This window comes from Pristiophorus japonicus, unplaced genomic scaffold (genome assembly GCF_044704955.1).
Source record: "Pristiophorus japonicus isolate sPriJap1 unplaced genomic scaffold, sPriJap1.hap1 HAP1_SCAFFOLD_450, whole genome shotgun sequence".
Taxonomy (NCBI): domain Eukaryota; kingdom Metazoa; phylum Chordata; class Chondrichthyes; family Pristiophoridae; genus Pristiophorus; species Pristiophorus japonicus.
In genome coordinates this window covers 172,205-198,760 of record NW_027254353.1, presented here as the reverse complement: position 1 = coordinate 198,760, position 26,556 = coordinate 172,205, and the positions used below count along the sequence as shown (strand labels likewise).

Here is a 26,556-nt window from a genome sequence, read left to right as displayed (position 1 = left end):
CCAACCAGTGTCCTCAGCTTAAATGAAGGGGACTACAAAGGCATGATAGCAGAGGTGGATAAAGTAGACTGTGAAAGTAGCCTAAGGTGTGGGATGGTTGATGAGCAGTGCAGCCATTTAAGGAGATATTTTATTACTCTGAACAAAAATTTACCCAATGAGAAGGAAAGGCTGTTAGAGAAGGGATAACCATCCGTGTCTAACTAACAAAATAATGGAGGGTATCAAATTGAAATCAAAGGTATACAATGCGGCCAAGTCAAATGGGAGACGAGAGCAGCGGATTGGGGATTTCTTTAAGCCAGCAGAGAATTATTAAAAAAATGATTAAAGAGGGAAGATAGATAATGAAAGTAAACCAGTAGGAAATATAAAAACAGATAGTAAGAGTTTCTACAAATTCATAAAAACGAAAGGAATGGCTAATTTAAATGTTGGTCCCCTGGAGGATGACACTGGGGAATTAATATTGGAGAACAGGGAAATGGCAGAGACGTTGAAAAAATATTTTGTATTGGTCTTTACAGTAGATGACACTAAAAACAACCCAATAGTGGATAATCAAGCGGATGTAGGCAGGGATGAACTTAATACTATCACTATCACGAACGAAGTAATGCTAGTAAAATAATTGCATTAAAGGCAGACAAGTGCCCTGGACCTGATGGTTTTCATCCGAGGGTCTTCAGAGAAGTGGCTGCAGAGGTAATGGATGCATTTTTTATAATTTCTCAAAATTCCCTGGATTCGGAGGCGGTTAGAGCGAATTGGGAAACGGCAAATATAACGCCCCTTAAAAACGAGACAAGCTAAAAACAGGAAACTATAGATCAGTTACCCTTACATCTGCCGTTGCGAAAATGCTGGACTCCATTATTAAGGAAGCAGTAGCGGGACATTTGGAAAAGCATGATTCAATCAAGCAGAATCAGCATGGATTCATGAAAAGGAAATCATGTTAAACAAATTTTCTGGAGTTTTTGAGGATGTAAGAAGTGGATAAGCGGACACCAGTCGATATGGTGTATTTGGATTTCCAGAAGGCATTCGATAATGTGCCACATAATTGGTTACTGCACAAGATAACAGTTCACGGGGTTGGGAGTAAAATATTCGCATCGATAGAGGCTTTGCTCAAAAATAGAAAACAGAGCATCGGGATAAATGTGTAATTTTCCATTTGGCAAACTGTGACTAGTGGGGTCACGCAGGTATCAGTGCTCGGACCTCAAGTATTTACACAGTATATTAACGATTTGCATGACAGGATCGAGTGTAAAGGAGCTAAGTTTGCTGATGATACAAAGATGGCTAGGAAAGCAAATTCTGAGCAGCACACAAAAAAAAACTGCAAAGGGATATAGACAGACTAAGTGAGTGGGCAAAAGTTTGTCAGTTCCAATATAATGTGTGACAATGTGACGCTACCAACTGTGGCAGAAAGAATAGAAAAGCAAATTAAATTTAAATGGAGAAAAGTTGCAAAGTGCGGCAGTACAGGGACACCTGGGGGTCGTTGTGCTTGAAACATAAAAATTAGTATGCAGGTACAGCAATTGATCAGGAAGGCAAATGGAATGTGCGTTTATTGCAAGTGAGATGGTTTATAAAAGCAAATTAGACCTGCTACAATTGTTCCAGGTATTACTGTGGCCACACCTGGAGTACTGCGTACAGTTTTAGTCTCCGTATTTAAGGAAGGATATAATTGGAGACTGTTCAGAGAAGGTTCACTCAGTTGGTTTCGGAGATGAGGGGGATTGACTTATGAAGATAGGTTAAGTAGTTTGTGGCTTTCCAAACTGGAGTTCAGAATAATGAGAGGTCATCTTATCGAAACTTATAAGATAATGAGGACGCTTGACAAGGTGGATGCAGAGAGCATATTTGCACTCATAGGGGAAACGAAAACTAGGGGACATAGCCTTAGAATAAGGGACCGCCCATTTATAAACACATAAGAACATATGAAATATGAGCAGCAATACACCATACGGCCCCTCGAGTCTGCACGACTATTTAATACGATAATTGCTGATCGGATCATGGACTCAGGTCCACGTCCCTGCCCGCTCCCCATAACCCCGTATTACCAACATTTAATGTGAAATATGTCTGTTTCCTCACATGTCGGGCGGCTGTGAGAAGCGGAACTTTGAGTAAAAGATGGCGATGCTCGGCCGGGATTGGGAACCTGAACCTCTCGCAATTCAAATGTGACCATCCCAAAGCAAGAATCATACCCCTAGCCCAACGAGCCGCCAATAGTGGAGAGCGTAGCTCTCAGATTCTTACGGTAGTGAGAAAGGATATTCGACCCATCGTGCTTGCGCTGTCCCTCAGAGACCTATCCAATTCGACCCCCTCTCCACAGTCCGACAAATGTTATCCCTATGACGAAAATTTTATTAATTTGAGACATGACATGAGCAAAGTGCAGCATCCTTCTCAGTAAAAGGGGAATTTGGCGATGTGGTTAACAAAACCATCAGGGGGTTGTCAAAGCTGTAAAAAAATAACGACGAGAATGGGATTCGAACACATACGTGCAGAGCACAATAGATCAGCAGTCCATCGCTTTCACCTCTCGATCACCTCGTCTCCGATTCACCACAGCGTCAGCCATTCAATCTCTTGCTTTTTGTATGCAAGCAGAAAGAACGAGCAAGAAAGTCCACTTCACAGCTTGCTCTGCCCGTACAACCAGATCGACAATGATGAAAACGTGCCCTTCGATTCTCAAAGCAAGCAGCCTTGATTTATTTCAGGTATGTGACTGGAAGAGATGGTTGGTTTTTCCGCAGAAACACAACAAAGCATATAAAATTTCACGCAGCGAATTAATTGACAGCGGCAGGACTCAAATCTGCAATCATCTGCTAACGTCGCCATTGCAATCGAAGTTAGACGCTCTATCCATTAGGTCACGCAGCCTTTATCATCAGCGCAAAAAATGCTGTTGTGTCTATTGGGAGCAAATTCGGGGCAACTGCGATATCAAGGATTGGATTAGGAATAGATGAGCATATTTCGAGTAACTGAACAGATGCACTGTGATCTGGGTGCGCACTGGCGCAGGCAAACCCCATGTAACTTGGAACACAACAGTTTAACAATTCATCCATCGTAGTTCAAATCACACACCTTTTAAACTATACAGGATGATGCAGGAATATGAGAAAATTCGTTTTAAAGGGACAGATTATGAACAGGAAATGACAACCATCCCTTTTAAACAGACACAGAATGATCCGCGACTACAAGCACATCCCTTTTACACAGATGCAGAATGACCCTTGACTGACAGCAGTTCCCTTTTAAAAGAATTAAGTGAGATTTCTATCATCCCTGATTGCAATTATGCAGTGCGTGAGTGAGCGTGGGGGTCAGGAACACGTGGGGCTGAGACGATCATTGAAACCAGAGGTGATCGACAGGCAGGAAGGACTGAGGCTCAGAAAACCAACCCAGACAAAGAGCCAATTTACAAATATATATATATATATTTAACATTTAAAAAATAAATACATTTAAATTTTATTTTTAAAAGATTGAATTTGATTTGTTTGAAATAAATAAATAATTGATTCATTATCTAGATTTTTTTCGATTGAACGAAGGCTGTGTGATTGGAAGAATTCCATTGCAAATGAGCGGGTGCAGTCAGTAAATATCCAATCACAGTTGTACCAGAATCTTGCTGTAATAAACACTGAGCATTTATTAAGCAGAGTCTTAAAATACTCTCTGTGAAATGAGAAATGCTGAAATTTCATCACACGCATAGCACAAAATCTGATTCAATTTTGGCAGGCACTCTGTTGCTATGTATTTCCCTCAGTGTGAAAAAGAATGTGCCAAGTTGTCCATGGTGATTGCAATAATTATTACTCATTCGCAGAGTGTTATGAAATTAATTTAATAAGCTTTATTTTAATTGCTTAAATCCCAGAACGGGCATCAAACCTGTGCTGACGAGGATAGAACGCTGCATCCTAACCACTAGGTGAGTAAACGTTGATGCCGAGAACTCGTGAACCAGTCGGGCGGCCTCTGTGAGAATGTTTAAAAGTAGAATGTTCAAAGTAAACTAGTCGCATCAGCACTGAACTGCAATTAAAATAAAACAGCCAAATCCTGTGTTTTTCCCCGGCAGACATTGCGGAAAGTAAACGGCGTAAGTTAACCGTTTGAAGATTGAATGTCTTTTGGAACTGGCTCATTTTATTAATTGTAAAACATATGTTAATCTTAAAGACTTGGATATTTTATTGCAGTCCTGTGGTGTTGCGAATTTACCAGAACAACAACAACAATTTAGCTCACAGATTAATGCGTGGTATCCGCATTGGTTTCAATACCCACAAACTGGCGCTTTGGGATTAAAATATCGGACCGTATCTGGATTAGATTGTTGACGCTTCACGTCAATCAAATTTAATTACAACCCGTCATCAGAAATCTTTCCAGAGATGCTGCCTGACTGGCTGAGTATATCCAACATTTTCCGATTTCATTTCAGATTTACAGGATTCGCAGTACTTTGCTTTTGAATATAAAAAGTAACATAAGTTGTCGTCATTGGGAATTCAAAAGTCAGTACCTTTCTGCAACTGCAAACGTGAGTCATGCGTGTTGTACATCCTTCCTGCTGCCAGGTAAAGAACATCACTGAGTGGGTGCAGAACATTCTGAGAGGTGAAGGGAAGCAGCCGTGATCTATGTGCTAACCAATGACAGAAGGAAACAAGGGGATGAGTTCCTTCAGTCAGAGTTTCAAGTGCAATTGAGAAAATTAATGAGCAGGACCACAAAGGTATTCTATGGATTATTCCCAGTGCCCGCGCTATTACGTTTAGAAATGACAACGTGTGTCTGGATAAACGGTGCACGAGGTCGGGCTGCAGAATCGTGGGGCTTTGGGACCAGATCTGGCACAGGAGGGACCTGTTACCGGGTTGGGTTGTCGGGTTGTACATCAATAGAGCTCGCGCTAAGGTTAACTACTGGGGCGGTTGGGCATTTGAACTAATTTGGCAGTGGATTTGTGTACCAGGATGAAACATCTGTAGATGTTGTTATTATGCCTTTATACATAAAATCCAGATGATTATTATATATCAACTATAGCCCTGAATGCGGCCTCAGACAGCACATTTCAGCCCAGCCTTGGGAAACGATATACCACGGCCCGCCCAAACTTTCCCTTACACCGAGCACAAGCAGAGGATACACAGGCACAGCAGAATTTGCTGAGCACCGTAGAGAGTAAAATGTTCTTTGATCAGTGATAGCACTAAATATATTCTGGTGTCTCTGTGTCAAGTTGCAATTTGTTCTGTGGGATATAAATAAAGTTTGTATATCTGTTTTAGTGTTTATTTATTTGAATGTAACAAAGTTATAACTAATAGTATTGTGGTGCATCTGTATTTGTTATAAATGTATTTTCTTTGTGTACCTTTGTATCTATATTACTTTTAAACACCTCGCAAATAAACGTAATACAATTGTAGCACAGCGATACTTAGAGATAAATTCAGAAAAAAACAGACATAAAAACAAATACATTTATAATAAAACAGATATGAACGCAAACAATTTGATTATCAAGGATCCACACAATTTAATTTACAACTCACAAAGAGATGCACAAATATATTTATATATTTCACCCAAGGACATCCAAATTCATTGCAAATAACAAAACATTACACACAAAAATAAAACACGTCTATGGCGAAAATCTATGGAGCCTCAATAACTGAAGGCTTCTTGCAGAGAGCCGGCACAGACACAGTGGGATGAACAGCTTTAGTCTGTGTTGATTGATTCGATGATTCCTTGTCTTCCTTGTCTTCTTGCTTGTAAGATAGGTGGAACAGGCAGCTGTATGATGGGTTCTCTGATAGCATAGGCCGTGGCGCAATCGGTTAGCGCGCGGTGCTTATATGACAGTGTAGGCTCGGGAAATGCCGAGGTTGTGAGTTCGAGCTTTTGCATGTGATGTTTGTCCTTTTCAGAGTCAGAGGCCGGTTTCTATTTATCCATCTGTTTTGTCGATTCCGCCATGTATCACGGTGCTGTCTGTCTCTCTCACTACGGTTATCTCAGTGGCAATCTGTGGGCTATTTCTCAATGAAAACCCGTGCCCGTTCCTCACATGTAATAATTGAGCGGATCAAACAATTCCTCATCTGACACTACGGAACTAATGAGCCAACATTTATAACAAGATATAGTTTATTGTCAATATAACTGTCCATCTTGAGTTATATAGGTTCAATTCTGTCCAAAACCAAACTATGATCTCAACGTGTTTCCAATAAACCGCTTTTTAATGTATTGACGCAAGCGCTACCATTGTAGCTCAAGGAGTTTCATAATTAATAAACATAGAAATCAAGCAATGAAACGGCAGAGATGGTTTTGCGACTGCAGAATGCCCTCGCCCAGACAAGGTTTAAAAACTGGCAGCGTGCAGGAGGAAGGGAGGAGTGGAAAGAGAACCGCAGAAAGGACACGGGAGTTTTGGAAGCTTAGGGAGTTTTTCTCTGACCACAACATAGTTGCACACGGACCGGATATTGTTGCTGTTAAATATGAATAAAATGCAACGTTTGTTTGCAGCTGTTTCTGTTTCGGTCACTTTTAACTGACTAATTCTTAATTTCATTTGCCTGCGATGATTCCATAAATTTTCGTATCCTTGCCAAACAAAAATCAATCAATGTGAAACTTCAAAATTTCAATTGACCCCAGCCTCAATAGATTTTTCGGCGAGGATTTATAAGACAGGTGGAACAGGCAGCTGCATAATGGGAGCATCAACACCACACCGCATCTGCATGCACTTATAGCGGTGGAATCGGATCGGGCACAGTATCTATATGGTAATACAAGCCCCGGAAAAGCCGAGTTTGTGAGTTCGAGCTTTACCGAGAAGAGCTGATCGTTTTGCTTGTGACATTTCTACAGGAATCGAAAGTACATTTGATGTATCCCCCAACATGATCTACGTTTCACTGTTTTATTCTAGCATTTAGTTTGCTTTTGCACACAATATTGTAACGGAGGATGAGAGTTGAAATTACATATGGGATGGAGTGGAGGCGTTTTGACATTTAATCAATAACTTTGATGTAAAGAATAATGTAGCGGAAACACACTCGATTTCAAAGGGAAGATATATAAAGGCATTGGTTATGTCCACATAATTCCTGCACCACATCCAATAGAAAAAGGATTTTCCTGAACATTTCGCTGAAAATGTTGTGCTCAGTGTTGCAATGCTCGTGCATTGGACTTCTCGCTGATTCTGTTCAATAGAAACATTCAAACTTGTCGATTCAAGTCCCATCAAAGTCCAATTGTAATTTAATAGAATGGTTACCGCACAGCAGGAGGCCATTCGTCCCATAGAGTGCGTGCCAGCTCTCAGCTGGTGCCACTCCCCTGTCCTTTCCCCATAGCCCTGCAGGAGAGGGTTGGCTGGTTCTGAGGCTGGAAAGAAATTGTTTGCAGCAAACCGCAACTGTCTGCGATAGCCAGAAGGTTTAATGTTTTGGCCCTGAAATCCACTCATGTTTACCTGCTCGCCACTACACTGTGTAAAGCTCCATTCATTGCTTGAATAAATAAGAGCTCCAGTTGCGGACTGCATTTCCCGAGCTCAGAGCCTGAGAGATCGACAGGGAGCGAAGCACGTTTAAACCATCGCCCAATTATGTTTTACGCTTTTACAACATTTCAAGAGAGCAAAAGAATTTCCCCTCAAGATGCAATGACCTTTTCTGACATTGGATTCGCATGCATCTTTCTGTCTCTCCCTGCCTCTGCCTCTTGTATTACTCTGCTTTGCGCTGTTTAAGTTCTCAGGCGTCAATGGACGGCCTGGGCTGATCTAACCTGCAACAAGGTCAGAAATTGCTAAAGAAAGATGTGCACAATAGGAAAGGAGTGGTGTAAATTTGGGGCAAGTATGTTCACAGATATGTCCCTTCGCGCTCGCGGTGAAATAAAGCAGCACCGATTATAGTTGTCTTAAGGTAGAATGTACATTATGAGAAGGCCGAGACAGACGACAATAAAGTGCTATTCATGCTGCAAATTCTTATTTGATAACACAGGTCACATATTTAAGATTAGTTTTTTAAACACATTCCAATATTTTTGACTTGGAATAGTCATCAATTCTCGCACGGCAGTTGGACACCTGTGTCCAGTTGGAAAGCTGTCAGAAATAACATGCAGAACATAGACTTTCTGCTGAGCAGACCATGAGCCTCCTTCTTGAAAATGGTTTTCCAGTCCCGCTAAGAGGGGATTAAGCATCATGGGAGTTGAATGGAACTGTGCCCACTTGCATAGCAGGACCTGTAGGGGTCATGTCCCATTCCTTAAAGAACAGTAATGACACAGTTGCAGAATTTGCTCGCACCACTCGCAATTCGCCCCAAGGATGAGCCGAGACGATCACGTGGAGTTAATACAATTCGTCCAGTAAGTAAATACAATTGGCATATCAAGAAAATATAAGAAATCACCGTGACTTAGTCACTGAGCGCGCAGCTTAATGGATAAGGTATGTTATCAGGAAATGACAGTTTTGATGAGATTTAGATTCAAAGCCTAATTTATGTAACATTCAGTCAAATGCTTGGAAGGTTTATCAGCAACAAACGCTTAACAAAGTAGATGAGCATAATCAATTAGCAGTCCATTGCCTTAACCTCTCCTCTGCCATCGAGCACAACTCGGCTATTCCATTTCTTTTTGCATCCGTACAGAACTACGCTGCAAAATGTCCCCTTCACGACGTGTCCTGCCCGTGCACCCAGATCGACAATGTTGAAAATGTACTATCAGCTTCTGTAAGCAAACGGCCTTTAGTTACTGCAGGATGGCTGTGAAATGTCTCCTCAAAAAATGAGGTGCGGGCCCCTTTTAAATAGACCAGGCAACTGGACACGCCGGTTTCAAAACCGACCAAATGCAGAACTCTCTACAGTTAGACCACATTAGGCGTACTGTGTGCAATGCTGGTCGCCATATTAAAAAGAAGATAGCGAGGCTCTGGATAGGGTGCGGAGAAGATCGTATACTATCAGAAAAGAATCGACAGGCTCAATTTATTTTGTAGTGAAACGAGAAGTCTGAGGGGTGACCTAATAGAGCGCTTTAATATCCTGAAAGGTTTTGACAGAGTAGATACAGAGTGTTTTCACTTGTGGGGAAGAGTATTACTAGAGACCATCATTATAAGAAAAATCAGCAACAAATCAAATTGGGAATAATGAAGAATCTTCTTTAGCCACAGAGTGGTAAGAATGTAGAACTTACTACCACCAGACAGGTGGAATAAAATATTATAGATCCATGTAAGGAGCCGTTAGATAAATAAATGAGGGAGAACTGAATGGAGGGCTATGCTGATAGTGCTCGATGCGGGAAGAGGGGAGGAAGCTCCAGTGGACCACAACGTCGATAATGACAGGTTGGGCCGAAAAGCCTGTTTTTGCACTGAATATCCTATATGATATCATGAATTCGGCACCTATGAGTCCATTTCAAAAGCCAACATCTCGCAACTTTCAGACCGAGAGGAAATAACACTGATTAATATTCTGGGCTTACAGTCTTTCAAAAAGATGTCAAGATGTATGCTCCTTAAAACCTACCTTTTTGACCAAGTTTTGGGCAACTGCCATAATTTCTCTTTTATGTGGCTCGGTGTCAGCGTTATTTAATTTCGTTTAAGCTGTTGTGGAGCACCCTCTGACGTCTAACTATGTTAAAGGCGCTACATAAATGCAAGTTGTTTTTGTTGTTGTAATATTTCATCATTGTCTCCCTGTTTCAGGATGCAAAGAAAACGTGCTCGTTGAGAAGGCATGCGGCATACTTACCTTTATTAGCCGAGGTATATTGTACAATAGCAGTGAAGTAATGCTTGAGCTATATAATACATTATTTGGGCCACAGCTAGAGTACTGCGTACACATCAGTACAGGAAAGATGGAATTGCACGAGAGAGAGTGCAAAAGAGATTTACGAGGATGTTGCATGGACTGGAGAATTTTAGCTATGTGTAATGAGTCGATAGGCTGGGTTTGTTTTCATTGGAACATTGGGAGCTGAGGGGTAACATTATTGATGTGTTCAAAATTCTGAGGGGCCGAGAGAGAGTGGATGGGAAGGACCTATATTTCTGAGCAGAATTGTCATCAAGTAGGGGAGATAGATTTAAAGTCATTGGTAGCAAGTTGAGAGGGGAATTGACGGGTAATGGCTTTACCCAGAGCAAGTTGGGAGTCTGGAACTCACTGCCTGAAAGGATGGTAGAGGCAGAAACCCTCACATCATTTAAAACGCGCTTGGATATGCACTTGAAATGCAATAACCTACAGGGCTACGGACCAAAAGCTGAAACATGGGATTCCTCTGGGTAGCTCTTTGTTGGCCCGCGTTGACCGAACGGGCCGAAATATCCTTCTTCCCTGCTGTAAATAACCATGATTCTATGATTCAGTTCTAAGCGAGGATCTAACTACAAGTAAGCCGGACGTGGAGACTTTATGAGTACAATTAAGAGATAGGAAAGGATTTAAGACAATAGCGGAAGTTGTCTTTATACCCCCTAGTCGCAGCTGTGAAGCAATAGAATATATAAATGTAGAGATTGGACAAGCGTGTATTCAGGACAGTGTGGTTTTAATATGGGATTTAAATTTTCATATATATTGGGATAATCGGACTAGCACCTGTCAGAAAAATTGTGAATTTCTTGAGTGTGTCCGGGCTAGTTCTACAACAATATGATCCAGAACGAACAAGGGGCATGCCAATTTACGTATAGTAATGAGTAACGAGCCGGATTTATTCAACAACCTAAGGGTAAGTGAAAATGTATTTAATAGCGATCAAAACATGATCGATTTCAACGCAACGTTTGACAGGGAGATACGTGAAACAGCTACTACCATTCTCGATTTCTGTAAGACCGACTTCAAGGGGCTGAGAGAGAGACTGACCAGAATACACTGGGAAAAATCTGTTAATGGGTAAAACGACAGGAGGTGTTAAAAATAATTAAAAGTCATACAGAATCAATTCATCCCCCTGAGGGGCCAACGAAAACAGGCATGGACGACTAAATAGGTAATGGACCACTTTAAACTAAGAGTAAAAACGGACAAAAATGCGAAAAATAGCACAGATCCTGGTGAATGGGAAAGCTACAAAGAAGAGCAAAGGGACACAAAGCAGATACTAAGTGGCACAAAGAGGGAGAATGAAAATAACCGACTGGTGAAATGAACAGACACATAGCAGATGTAATTTAACGCAGAGAATTATGAAGTGAAACATTTTGGTAGGGTGAGGAGAGGCAATGTGAATTAATGATACAATTTTAACCGGGCCAGATTTATACATGAAAATTTAAATCCCCATTTAAGCATCTGCCTCTGAAGATCAATGATCCTGAAACCGGTCATAATGCTCCCTGCATTGTATTAACCAGCTCTAAAACGTACAATTTTAAAGAAGGCAGGATATGGAAGACATGGGGACGTTTCCTTTGTTAATAGACGAATAGAGTATAAAAACAAGGAAGTTATGCCAAACAATTATAAAACACTTATGAGTTCTTAGCTGGAATGTTGCGTGGGGAACACGCTTCAGGGAAGAAGTCTAGCAGAATAGATTTACTAGAATACTGCCAGAGTTGGGGACCTCATTTATACGAAGAGACTGGAGAAGCTGGGATTTTTCTCCTTAGAATAGAAAATGTTAAGTGGCGATTTATGTCGCTAGTTCAAAATTATGAAGTGTTTTGATAGTGAAAAAGGAAAAAGCTTCAAAATATGACATTTAAAGTGATACAATATCGATAGGCACAGATGGGGGTCGAACCCATGATCTTCGGTTTACGAGACCGACGCCTTACCACTTGGCCACCGCGCCCTGATGCACTGTGTGACTGGCGTCGTATTGCTACCGAATCCCACTTAATTTCAATTCGGTTGTATAAACACAGACGCACATGCAAAGACATAAAGTGGGATAATGGAATGGGCAAATGACAAGCGCCATTTATTTGAAACTAACATAAAACATTTCATAAAATCATACATTACCGATGGAGAGTACTTGGTCCATCGTACTCTTGAACGAGCTATCCAATTATTCCCAGATCTTTCCACAACGCCCTGCAAATTGTCCCTCTTCAAGCATTTATCCAATTCCATTTTGAGGGTTACTATTGAATCTGCAGTGCTATGGGTAAATAACAGGGTGGTGAGACGAGCTGAGAGTCAGCACGGGCTCAACGGGCCGAACTGTCTTCTTCCATGCTGAAACAATTCTATTAATCGATGACTCCATGATTCACCACCTTTTCAGCAGTGCATTACAGATCAAAGCTTAAAAAAAAACATTTCTCCTTCACTTTCATCTGTTTCCTCTGTTGTCCTCTGGATGTTGCCAGGACTGGATAGTTTTGGTTATGGAGAAAGATTGTGGTTGTTTTCTTCGGAACAGATGAGGATAAAGGGTGACATAATTGCCGTGTATAACATTATGCGGGGCCGAGATAGTGTGCATAAGAAACACCTGTACCCCTGAGCAGAGAGGTCAATAACCAGGGGGCATAGATTTAAAGTAATTGATAAAAGGATTACACGAGAGTCGAGGAGAAATGTTTTCGCCCAGAATGAATTTGGGTCTGGAACTCACTGACTGAAAAGTTAGTGGAGACACAATCCCTCATCACATTTAAGTAGTACTTGTATATGGATTGAATCGCCCTAATCTGCAACGCGACAGATCAAAAGCTGGGAAGTGCGATTAGGCTTAATAGCTCTTTTGATTGGCGGAAATAGGATGGGCCGAATGCTCTCCTTCCCTGACGCAAACTTCTCCGATTCTATGATTCTATGAGGTGGTGAATGCTCTTTTGTTTCCTGCACATATCTGTATCCCACCATCGATGGGATGTTGCTGTGTGGTAATTGGCTGCCGTGATTACACTTCAAGAAGTACTTCATTTTTTTAAAGCACGTTTTAATAAAAATATTAATTCAGTGCATGTGGGCGTAGCTAGCAAGGCTGACATGTATTGCCCAACCCTAATTGCGTTTGAGAAGATAGTGATGAACAAACTTCGTCTACCACTGCAGTACTTGGATATGCACTTGATGGCTACGGTCCAAGAGCTAGAAATTAGATTTGGCAGCATACTACACAGTCCACCAGCAAGGACGTGATGGGCTAAATGGTTTCCTTCTGTGCTGTAAATTTCTATGGCTCTGTGGTTCAGTCACTGAGGTGATGGTACTACCATTGTACTGTTGTCGAAGGAGTTCCAAGATTTTCACGGCACGATAATGGAAAGGCGATATATTTCCTGGTTCATTATCTGCAGAGTTGATACTCGAGTTGTAAAAATCAATCTTCAACGATCATGCCCACTTCTGACCTTATGACGAAGGGCAGGTCATTGATGAAGCAGGTGATGATGAACTCCTGCAGCGATATCCTGGGCTGAGATGATTGCCGTCGAACCACAACCATCTTCATTTAGGCTCGGTATGTCTCCAGCAGTGGCAATTAACCCCGCAATCATTTCAACGTTAGAAGCCTCCTTGATGAAACATTCGACCAAATACTGTTTTGATGTCAAGGACAATAACTCTCGCCTCATTTTAGAATTACTCACTTTTGGCCATATTTGGACCAAGGCTGTAATGATGTCTGGAGGCTGGGGGTCCTGTCGGAACTCAAACTGAACAACGGCGGGCAATTGGGTCATTCTATGTTCGTGAAAGATGCTACAGCAATGCAAGCTCGTGCATTTACTGTTTGAAAACAGCGCACACTGCATGATGTAGGATCACATGGTCATCGACCTGAAATCTTACTCCCACCTTCCTCTTCCCACAGACCCTAACCAGAGTTTCAAAGCATGGCACGTTTTAAAACGCCAGTTTTAAAGAAATTGTTTCATTCTATATTTCTTAAAGATTAAGAAGGCACAACAGGAAGACAGATATCCCAGTTTGCCGATGATGCAAATATTGGTGGTATGGTAAGTAGGGCAGTCGTTAGCGTATACTTATAAATATATATTGATAGATTAAACGAATGGACGATTCAGTGGCAGATAGATTCCAAACAGGTAATTGTGTGGTCACCAATTTTAGATCACAAAGTTTAGATCCGAGTCCTAATTAAATGGAGCACAGCTCGGAGGGATGGATTTCCAAAGTGGTTTGCAGTCCAAGTGCCCATCCCGCTAACCTGCAGTAGCAAGTTACAAATATATTCGAAACAACTAATGGCATGTTAGGATTTATAACGAGGAGTTGGACTATAATGCAATGGAAGTTTTTCTTCAACAGAACAGAGATGTAGTTAGACTATATCTGGAGTACTCTAAGTTATAGAATATATTAGATTCATATAAGTTTACAGCACAGAAGGAGGCAATTTGGCCCATCCTGTCCGTGCCCCGGTTATTCAGCCTAATCCCACTTTCCAGCTCTAGGTCCATAACCATGCACGTTATGGCACTTCAGGTGCACATCCAAATACTTTTTAAATGTGGTTAAGGTTTCTGCCTCTACCACTCTGTAGGCAGTGCATTTTAGACAACCACAGCTAACTGCATGTGGAAATTTCACATCACATCTCCTGTAAACCTTCTCCAATTACTTTAAATGTATGCCCGCCTGTTGTTGAGCCCTCTGCTATGGGCAATAAGCCCTTTCTATCATTATATCCAGTCCGTTTGTGGGCACGGCATCTTAGAAATGATAGGCTGGATTGGAATGTGTACTGTTCTTTATCACCAGAATGTTACCGGGTTAAATTATGAGGAGATATTACTTAAACTAGGCCTGTACTCTCTGGAATATAGAAGGTTAAGTGGTGATTTGATTGAGGGTTTTAAAATTTTAAAACAAATTGATAAGATAGATAGCGATAAAGCTTTTTTTTACCGTTCGTGGGGGAGTTTACGCCAAGAGGACATAATGTTAAAATCAGAGGAAGGCCATTCGGCAGAGAAGTTAGGAAAATCTTCTTCACGCAAAGGGTGATGGATTTATCTTCTACAAAAAGCAGGATATACTAGCTCAATTAAACATGTTAATTTTAGATTAATAGTTTTTGCTAGACACTGGTTAAAATGATGTGGAGCCAATGCAGATGGATGGAGTTACGATAGAGCTCAGCCAAGAATGAACACAAAGGCGAATAGGCACGAGGGGCGGAATGGCCTAATCCTGTTCCTGTGTTCAGTCAATTGGCAGAACATCTATTCTTAATAAAGAAACGTTGTCTTGAAGGGTTAATTAAAATATTTTAGTTGCAGAGATTATGGACCGCTTACACGCTTTCATAACAAACAAGCATTTAGTCTAATTGTCAAACCAGTTGGTTGAACATTTACCAGGAACAGAGACACAACAGTTGGATTTTAATTCCAACCCATTAACATCTCGGCCATCCTGGTCATGGGCACGCAGCAGTGCAGTGCTTGGAAATTCGGCAAATTGCTTGGAGACTCAAAATTTAGTTTTCAGCGAGAGCAAACTTCACGTCTGCATACTATGCAAACGTGGGAGGATATAGACCTTGTGTTTAACTGTGGGCGGTGAAAAGCTGTACCACAAAAGCACAGCACTAGGCAAATAACGCATTGAACTGACCGTCCATAACTAGACAAGAAAGCCCCTTCCTTTAACCCACAGAACATGTAATCTTCCCGTCAACACTGAACATCTTTGAATGAATAATGTTAAAATGCGCGTCAACCACCCAGTATCAGCAAGCTCAGATGGAATCTATATGGGTAGAGCTGCAGAACACCGAAGGGCAAAAAACGTTAGTGGGAGTTGTGTACAGACCTCCAAACAGTAGTAGTGATGTTGGGGAGGGCATCAAACATGAAATTAGGGGTGCGTGCAATAAAGGTGCAGCAGTTATAATGGGTGACTTTAATATTCACATAGATTGGGCTAAACAAACTGGAAGCAATACGGCGGAGGAGGATTTCCTGGAGTGCACAAGGGATGGATTTTTAGACCAATATGTCGAGGAACCAACTAGGGGGGAGGCCATTTTAGACTGGGTGTTATGTAATGAGAGAGGATTAATTAGCAATCTCGTTGTGCGAGGCCCCTTGGGGAAGAGTGACCATAATATGGTGGAAATCTGCATTGGTATGGAGAATGAAGCAGTTAATTCAGAGACCATGGTCCAGAACTTAAAGAAGGCTAACTTTGAAGGCATGAGGCGTGAATTGACTAGGATAGATTGGCGAATGATACTTAAATGGTTGACTGTGGATGGGCAATGGCAGACATTTAGAGACCGCATGGATGAACTACAACAATTGTACATTCCTGTCTGGCATAAAAATAAAAAAGGGAAGGTGGCTCAACCGTGGCTATCAAGGGAAATCAGGGATAGTATTAAAGCCAAGGAAGTGGCATACAAATTGGCCAGAAATAGCAGCGAACCTGGGGACTGGAAGAAATTTAGAACTCAGCAGAGGAGGACAAAGGGTTTGATTAGGGCAGGGAAAATGGAGTATGAGAAGAAGCTTGCAGGGAACATTAAGACGGATTGCAAAAGTTTCTATAGATATGTAAAGAGAAAAAGGTTAGTAAAGACAAACATAGGTCCCCTGCAGTCAGAATCAGGGGAAGTCATAACGGGGAAAAAAGAAATAGCGGACCAATTGAACAAGTACTTTGGTTCGGTATTCACGAAGGAGGACACGAACAACCTTCCGGTTATAAAAGGGGTCGGGGGGTCTAGTAAGGAGGAGGAACTGAGGGAAATCCTTATTAGTCGGGAAATTGTGTTGGGGAAATTGATGGGATTGAAGGCCGATAAATCCCCAGGGCCTGATGGACTGCATCCAGAGTACTTAAGGAGGTGGCCTTGGAAATAGTGGATGCGTTGACAGTCATTTTCCAACATTCCATTGATTCTGGATCAGTTCCTATAGAGTGGAGGGTAGCCAATGTAACCCCATTTTTTAAAAAAGGAGGGAGAGAGAAAACAGGGAATTATAGACCGGTCAGCCTGACATCGGTAGTGGGTAAAATGATGGAATCAATTATTAAGGATGTCATAGCAGTACATTTGGAAAGAGGTGACATGATAGGTCCAAGTCAGCATGGATTTGTGAAAGGGAAATCAAGCTTGACAAATCTTCTGGAATTTTTTGAGGATGTTTCCAGTAGAGTGGACAAGGGAGAACCAGTTGATGTGGTATATTTGGACTTTCAGAAGGCGTTCGACTAGGTCCCACACAAGAGATTGATGTGCAAAGTTAGAGCACATGGGATTGGGGGTAGTGTACTGACATGGATTGAGAACTGGTTGTCAGACAGGAAGCAAAGAGTAGGAGTAAATGGGTACTTTTCAGAATGGCAGGCAGTGACTAGTGGGGTACCGCAAGGTTCTGTGCTGGGGCCCCAGCTGTTTACACTGTACATTAATGATTTAGATGAGGGGATTAAATGTAGTATCTCCAAATTTGCGGATGACACTAAGCTGGGTGGCAGTGTGAGCTGCGAGGAGGATGCTGTGAGGCTGCAGAGCGACTTGGATAGGTTAGGTGAGTGGGCAAATGCATGGCAGATGAAGTATAATGTGGATAAATGTGAGGTTATCCACTTTGGTGGTAAAAACAGAGAGACAGACTTTTATCTGAATTGTGACAGATTCGGAAAAGGGGAGGTGCAAAGAGACCTGTGTGTCATGGTACATCAGTCATTGAAGGTTGGCATGCAGGTGCAGCAGGCGGTTAAGAAAGCAAATGGCATGTTGGCCTTCATAGCAATGGGATTTGAGTATAGGTGAAGGGAGGTGTTGCTACAGTTGCACAGGGCATTGGTGAGGCCACACCTGGAGTATTGTGTACAGTTTTGGTTTCCTAACCTGAGGAAGGACCTTCTTGCTATTGAGGGAGTGCAGCGAAGGTTCACCAGACTGATTCCTGGGATGGCGGGACTGACCTATCCAGAAAGACTGGATCAACTGGGCTTGTATTCACTGGAGTTCAGAATAATGAGAGGGGAATTCATAGAAACATTTAAAATTCTGACGGGGTTAGACAGGTTAGATGCAGGAAGAATGTTTCCAATTTTGGGGGAGTCCAGAACCAGAGGTCACAGTCTAAGGATAAGGGGTAAGTCATTTAGAATCGAGATGCGGAGGAACTTCTTCACCCAGAGAGTGGTGAACCTGTGGAATTCTCTACCACAGAAAGTTGTTGAGGCCAATTCACCAAATATATTCAAAAAGAGTTAAATGAGGTCCTTACTACTCGGGGGATCAAGGGCTATGGTGAGAAAGCAGGAGTGGGGTACTGAAGCTGAATGTTCAGCCATGAACTCATTGAATGGCGGTGCAGGCTAGAAGGGCCGAATGGCCTACTCCTGCACCTATTTTCTATGTTTCTATGTTCTATGTTCTATGTTTCGATGAACCATCGCATAAAGAGAAAACTCTTAAGTTATGGAGTAAACTGATGTGGGTAGCGATGGAGAGTGACAGAGAGAAAGTCATATTTGGACGGATAAACAGATCCCCAATGAGAAAAGCTTACAGAAATTAACTGCAATTGAAATAGATACACAGCGAGACTGACACGTGGAAAGAAAGTCAGAATCAGAGAGAAATAGAATGAATCATAGAAAGAGAAAAAGAGAACCAGCACATTAAAGGTGAGAAAATCCCTGCTGGCACGGGCGGAAATTAAATCCGTGAACTGAGGTTTACAGCTGAAAACACAAGATAACTGAGAGAGGATTGTAGCATCACAGAAGCATGGCTAGAGACACTTTCCCCAGAGCACGGCAAACTGTTCACCTTCAACTATTTACTCTATTTCCTTCGAGAGGTTGTCACCCATCAGCGTAAGAGTGTGCAGGTAGAGAGGGAGTGGGTGACCAGCAGACAGAATAGCAGTACTCGGCAGGTCGTGCACGAGGTCCCGAGTCCATCTCACTCGTCAACAGACATTAGCTTCTGAGTACCGGTGTGGAGATAGTGTCTCTGGGGAGTGCAGCCAGCTCCAAATCCACGGCACCGCAGGTGGCTCAGCTGCACAGGGGAGGAGGGAGAAGAATGGCAGAGCTATAATGGTAGGAGATTCAATAGTCAGGGGAGCAGACAGGCGTTTCTGCAGCCGCAGCCGTGACACCAGAATGATATGTTGACTCCCTGGAGCCAGGGTCAAGGATGTCACCGAGCGGCTGCAGGGCATTTTGATGGAGGAATGTGATCAGTCAGAGTTCATTGGCCATACTGTTACCAATGACATAGCTAGAAAGTGAGATGAGGTCTTGCAGGCAGAGTTTAAGGAGCTACGAGAGAGATAAAAAGCAGGACCTGAAAGGTAGTAACCTCAAGTATACTCCAGGTACCACGAACGAGTGAGTACAGAAATAGGAGGATAGAGCACGTGAATGCATGGCAGGAGAGCTGGTGCAGGAGGGAGGGCTTTAGTTTCCTGAGAAATTGGGTCCACTTCTGGCGGAGTTGGGACGTGTACCGAATGGGTTGCACCTCAACAGATCCGGGACCAATAACCTCGCGTGGTGTGGGGTAGGGGGGCTGGAGGTGTCGGTTGCTCGTGCTGTGGGGGAGGTTTTAAACTAGTTTGGCAAGGGGATGGGAACCTGAGATTAGATTCAATAGGGAGGCGAGTAGAGCTTGAATTAAAAAGCAAAAATGTAGGAAGTGACCTGTAGGACAGAAGAAACAAGCAGGAAAAAAGGGTAAAATATAAATTTTAAAGCTTTTTCTCTAAATGCACGTAACATTCGTAACAAAACAGATGAGTTGACGGCACAAATAGATACAAATGAGTATGATCTGATCGTCATTACAGAGACGTGGTTGCAAGGTAACCAGGACAGGAAACTAAATATTCAGGAGTATTTGATATTTTGGAAGGACAGACATAAAGGAAAAAGATGAGGGGTGATCTTAAAGAAACATTTAAAATAATGAAAGGGGTAGACAAGATAGAGGCATAGAGGTTGTTCTGGTCGGAGAGACTAGAACTAGGAGGCACAACCTCAAAATACCGGGGAGCCAATTTAAAACCGAGTTGAGAAGGAATTTCTTCTCCCAGAGGTTTGTAAATGTGTGGAATTCTCTGCCCAATGAAGCAGTTGAGGCTAGCTCATTTAATGTATTCAAGTCACAGATAGATAGATTTTTAACCAATAAGGGAATTAAGGGTTATGGGGCGCGGGCGAGTAAGTGGAGCTGAGTCCATGGCCAGATCAGCCATGATCTTGTTGAATGGCGGAGCAGGTGCGAGGGTCTAAATGGCCTACTCCTGTTCCTAATTCTTATGATCTTATGTTAAGAGGTGGGGTCACACTGTTTATAAAAGTTGGGATCAGTGCATTAATGAGAAACAATATCGGCTCAGAGGATCAAGAGGTTGAATCAGTTTGGGTGGAGTAAAAGGAACAATAACAGGAAAAAGTCGCTGGTGGGCATAGACTGTAGGCCCCCTAACCTTAGCTACATGGTTGGACAGAGTATAAATCAAGAAATAATGGAGTCTTGTAAAAAAGGAACAGCAATAATCATAGGTGATTTAACCTTCATATTTACTGGAAACACCTAATTGGTCAGGGTAGCCTTGAGGAGACGTTCATAGAGTGTATCCGGGATAGTTTACTTCGATAGTACATGCTAACCCAACCAGGGAGCAGGCTATCTTAGATCTAGTACTGTGTAATGAGACAGGATTAATAAATGATCTCGTCGTAAAAGATCGTATAGGAATGAGTGGCCATAATATGGTTGAATTTCAAACTCAGTTGGAGGGAGAGAAATTTGGTTCTCCAACCAATGTCCGAAGCATAATTAAGGGGGACAACAAAGGTTGGCTAAAGTAGATCGGAAAATAGACTAAAGTGTGGGACGGTTGTAGAGCAGTCGCAGACATTTACGGACATACTTTATAACTCGGAACAAAAATTTATCCAATGAGTAGGAAAGACTGTAAGAGAAGAGATAACCATCCGTGTCTAACTAAGGAAATAACGGAGGGTTTGAAATTGAAATCAAAGGCACACAATGTGGCGAAGACGAGTGGGAGACTAGAGCAGCAGAGAACTATTAAAAACATGATTGATGAGGGAAGATAGATTATAAAAGTAAACTCGAACGAAATATAACAACAGATAGTAAGAGTTTCTACAGATACATAAAAAGGAAAAGATTGGCTAATATGAATGTTGGTCCCCTGGAGGATGAGATTGGGGGCTAATATTGGAGGTCAGGGAAATGGCAGAGACATTAAACAAATATTTTGTATTGGCCTTTGCAGTAGGTGATACTAAAAACAATCCAAGAGTGTATAATCAAGCGAATGTAGGCAGGGATGACTATCACTATCAAGAAGGAAGTACTGCTCGTAACATAATTGGATTAAAGGCGGACAAGTCCCCTGGACCTGATGGCTTTCATCCCAGGATCTTAAGTGAAGTGGCTGCAGAGATAGTGGATGTATTCGTTATAATTTCCCAAAATTTCCTGGATTCGGGGCGGATTGGCAAACCACAAATGTAATGCCCCTATTTAAAAATTGAGGCAAGAATGAAACTGGAAATTATAGACCAGTTAGCCTAACATCTGCCTTTGCGAAAATGCTGGAGTCCATTATTAAGGAAGCAGTAGCGGGACATTCAATCAAGCAGAATCATCATGGTTTTATGAAAAGGAAATCATGTTTAACAAATTGCTGGAGTTTTTGAGGATGTAACGAGTGGATAAGGCGGAACCAATGTATGTGGTGTATTTGGATTTCCAGAAGGCATTTGATAAGGTGACACATAAGAGGTTACTGCACAAGATAACAGCTCACGGGGTTGGGATTAAATCAAAGATAGAGGCTTTGCTATATAAGAGAAAACACAGCGTCTGGATAAAAGCGGCATTTTCCAGTTGGCAAACAGTGACTAGTGGAGTGACGCAAGTATCGGTACTGGGTCCTCAACTAATTACAATCTATATTAATGACTTGGATGAAGGAACCGAGTGTAATGTAGCTAAGTTTTCTGATGATACAAATAGGGTCGGAAAGCAAATTCTGAGGAGGACACAAAAAATCTGCAGAGAGATATAGTTAGGCTAAGTGAATGGGCAACAAGTTGCCAGTTGCAATATATGAGGTTACCTACTTTGACAGAAATAATAGAAAAGCAAATTATAATTTAAATGGAGAAACGTAGCAAAGTGTTGCAATACAGGGACAGATGAGTGTCTTTGTGCATGAAACACAAAAATTAGTATGCAGGTACAGCAATTAATCAGGAGGGCGAATGGAATGTGCGTTTATTGCAAGTGAGATAGAGTATAAACCAGATTAGTCCTGCTACAATTGTACCAGGTATTAGTGAGGCCACACCTGGAGTACTGTGTGCAGTTTATTCTCCGTATTTAAGGAAGGACATACTTGCAATGGAAACTGTTCAGAGAAAGTTCACTCAGTTGATTTCGGAGATGAGGAGAGTTGACTTATGAGGATAGGTTAAGTAGGTTGGGACCATCCGCAGTGGAGTTCAAAAGCATGAGAGGTAATCTTATCGAAACTAATAAGATAATGAGGGGGCTCGACACGTTAGATGGAGAGAGCATATTTGCACTCATAGGGGAAAGTAAAACTAGTGGTCATCGAATTAGAATAAGGGACCGCCCATTTATAAGAACATAAGAACGTACGAAATATGAGCAGGAATAGACCATACGGCCCCTCCAATCTGCACCACCATTTAATCCGAAAATTGCTGATCGGATCATGGACTCAGGTCCACTTCTCTGCCCGCTCCCTGCAACTCCGTAATCCCTTATTGGTTAAGAAACTGTCTCTGACTTAAATTTGTTCAATGTCCCGGCTTGCAGAGCTCTCTAAGGCAGCGAAGTTCACAGATTTACAACCCTCTGAGAGAAGAGATTCCTCCTCATCTCAGTTATAATAGGCGGCACCTCTTTCTAAGATGATGCCCCTAGTTCGAGTCTCCTCTATCAATGGAAAGCTCCTCTCTGCATCCACCTTGCCAAGCCCCCTCTTTTACTTATACGTTTTGATAAGATCCCGTCTCATTCTTCTGAATTCCAATGGGTAGAGGACCAGCCTCCTCAATCTTTCCTCATAAGTCAACCCCCTCATCTCCGGAATCAACCGAGTGAACCTTCTTTGAACTTCCACCAAAGCAAGTATCCTTCCGTAAATATGGAAACCAAAACTACACACAGTATTCCAGGTGTGGCCTCACAATACCCGATATAACTGTAGCAGGACTTCACTGCTGTTATACTCCATCTCCTTTGTAATAAATGCCATGATACCACTGGCCTTGTTGATCATTTGCTGTATCTGCAGGCTAACCTTTTGTGTTTCATGCACAAGTACCCACAATTCCCGCTGTACTGCAGCACGTTGGAATTTTTCTCCATTTAAATTATAGCTTGCTCTTTGCTGTCAAAGTTTTTTCAGTCAAAGTGCATGACCTCACACTTTCCAACATTATACTCATACATTTCATCCCACCTTTATATCGTCAGCAAACTTCGTTACGTTACACTCGGTCCTTTCTTCCCAGTCGTTAATGTAGATTTAAAACTGAGATGAGGAGAAACTTATTTTCTCAATCGTTGAAAATCGATGGAATTCTCTTCCTCAGAGAGATGTGGAGGCTGTGTCAATGAATAAATTTAAGTCGGAGATAGACATATTTTTCACTGATAAAGGAGTAAAGGCTTTTGGGGAGGCAGCAGGGAAAGTAGAGCTGCGTCCTTGATTCGATCTTCCATGATTTATTCAATGGCGGAGCAGGGTCAAGGGGTCAAATACTCCTACCCAGAATTCTTATGTTCTTATGTACTTAAGAAAGTTATGATCGCATCTGTAGCAACCAACTGTTCAGGCAATTCATTCAAAACCTTAATTAATTTGTGAATAAGTCAGTAATCTCCTCATCTCAACTCCGGTTCATTTGTCAGCTAAATTGGTAATTTAAATCTGAGATTGATAGATTTTTGCTAGATAATGGTAGGAATTGATTTGGTGTCAAAGCTGATGGATGAAGTTAAGATCTTGGTCAAACATTATCTCACTAAATGGTGGAACCGGCTCGAGGGTTCGACGACCCCTGCTCTTATTTTCCGTCAATCAGCAGAGCACCTGTTGTAAATGTAGGAACGTTTCCTGGAATTGTAAAATAAAAATACAAAACCTTCCTTTCCAATGATTATAATATTTTACCAAGTTATCATAACAGACAACATCTGCTAGTACTGAAGCTCAAACCCAAGCCAACATTCGCACAGTTGATTTTCAGTCCAAAACCTTAATCTCTCAGCCATCCTGACGATTGAAGCAAAAAGTGCAATTTTCGACAATTGAACAAATTCATTCCACACCAAATACCAATCCATTGATAATGCCAGTGATTTGAAAGCTGCTGTAAAAAAAAAATAACATCAATTACTTTTCAGATTCCTGGCCCTCATTCTCCCTATCACTATGGTCGTCCAATCCCTCTGATCATCCATTCCTCACCAGGACGGCTTGAGGCTCCTCCACTTCTTCATTGAACGGATGGTCAACCAGTTCCCATCTACCGTCAATTCATCCGCCTGGCGGAACTTGATTTAAACTGGCATTGGACAACTTCTCCTTAGACTCCACACGCTTACTGCAAATTAAATGTGTTGCTAGGGTATCCCGTAAGTGGCCTAGATATGCCTGTATTTCAATGGTATATATGCAACATTGTTTGTTCTAGTCCTACTCATGTCCGATCCATCCCCTCGTTTTCTGGTACATTGATGAGTTTATCTGTGCCATTTTCAGCTTTCGCAGCAAACTCGAAATTAAGTCAACTTTGCTTTAAATTTCCACCCTTCCCTGTCCTAAACATGGCCCATCTCCGACTCTTCTCTTCCTTTCCTCGATTTCGCTCCCTCCATTGCTGAGGATAGTCGGCCGACCAATATCTATTATAACCCCACTGATTCCCACATCTACCTTAATTACACTTTTCCCCACTCGCTTTCTATAAGGACTTCTTTCCATTCTCCCAGTTTCTCCATCTCCATCGTATCTGTCCTGACGATCGCAAAGTCAATACCAGTGCTACCGATATGTAGCTAAATTTTTCTCCAGTCAGAAAAACCCATGACCCGAGTACACATGACCCTCGACCTTCTCCTGCCCATTTCCCGCACTTCTACTCTCATCCCTTCTCCTTCCTCGCAGAACCATGATAGAGTTCCACTTGTGCTTCACATTCACCCCACTAACCGCCACATTCAACGGATCATCCTGCCCCATTTCTGACACATCCAACGTGGTCCCACCATCAAATACATCTTACCCTCCCCTCTCTCTTCAGCAGTCCAAAGGGACCAGTCTATCCGGCACGCTCTGGTCCACTATCCAATCACCATCAACAATGCTTTCCTTCGCACAGAGCCTTCAAGTGCAAGCGCAGGAGAAGCAACACGTGGCCATTTTCTCCTCCCGTCCCACAGTCCAGGCCAGTATAGGTGAAACAACCACTTACTTGCACTTCTTTCAACATAGTGTTCTCTATCGACTGAAATCTCCTCTACATTGGGGCGACCATGCACCTATTATGTGAGCACTTTACCGAGCAGCTCATTTCAGTCCGCAACAAGAACCCCAAGCTTTCGGTCGTCTGTCTCGTCCTCCTACACTGTTCCCATGAAGCTCAACGTAAGTTCTAGGAACAGCAGCTCATCTTTCCATTAGGCACTTTACAGCCTTCCGGGCTCAACGTTGAATTCAACAATTTCATAATTCTAACCACTGCTCCCATTTTCTCGGACAGTAGCTGTTAGTAATGATTTTGCTATTCTCTCTTACCCTTTCTCTAGACGCATATTTTTTTTCTTGAAGTGTCCCTTTATCATGTCCTTTCGGTTTTGTCATGAAATCATTTATGCTTTCCACCATGTGACAGGATTTCCTTTTCACTCTTTCCTGCCCTCCACCTCTCCATGCTTAAGTACCTGCTTAAAATCTGTTACACCTCCAACTTCTGACAGTTTCGATGAAATATCATCGATGTGAAACATTATCTCTGTTTCTCACTTCACTAATGCTGCGTGTCTTGTTGTATATGTTCAGCAATTTCTGTTTGCATTTCCTATTCCCAGCATCCCCAGTATGTTGCTTCAGAAAAAGTAACATCAGTGCTATGGATGAGAGGTTTTGTTATCAAGTGTGTTATCAAGAATGTTCCCAATGTTGGGGAAGTCCAGAACCAGGGGTCACAGTCTGAGGATAAGGGGTAAGCCATTTAGGACCGAGATGAGGAGAAACTTCTTCACCCAGCGAGTGGTGAACCTGTGGAATTCTCTACCACAGAAAGTAGTTGAGGCCAATTCACTAAATATATTCAAAAGGGAGTTAGATGAAGTCCTTACTACTCGGGGGATCAAGGGTTATGGCGAGAAAGCAGGAAGGGGGTACTGAAGTTT

At 42.1% G+C, this 26,556-nt stretch overlaps 1 non-coding gene across 1 annotated transcript; it reads right to left on the bottom strand.

The window, feature by feature from the left end:
- Nucleotides 1-11,895: 11,895 nt before the first annotated feature.
- On the bottom strand, nucleotides 11,896-11,967 carry trnat-cgu (transfer RNA threonine (anticodon CGU)). The gene has a single exon. It is a non-coding gene; the product is annotated as a tRNA-Thr (tRNA).
- Nucleotides 11,968-26,556: the final 14,589 nt, after the last annotated feature.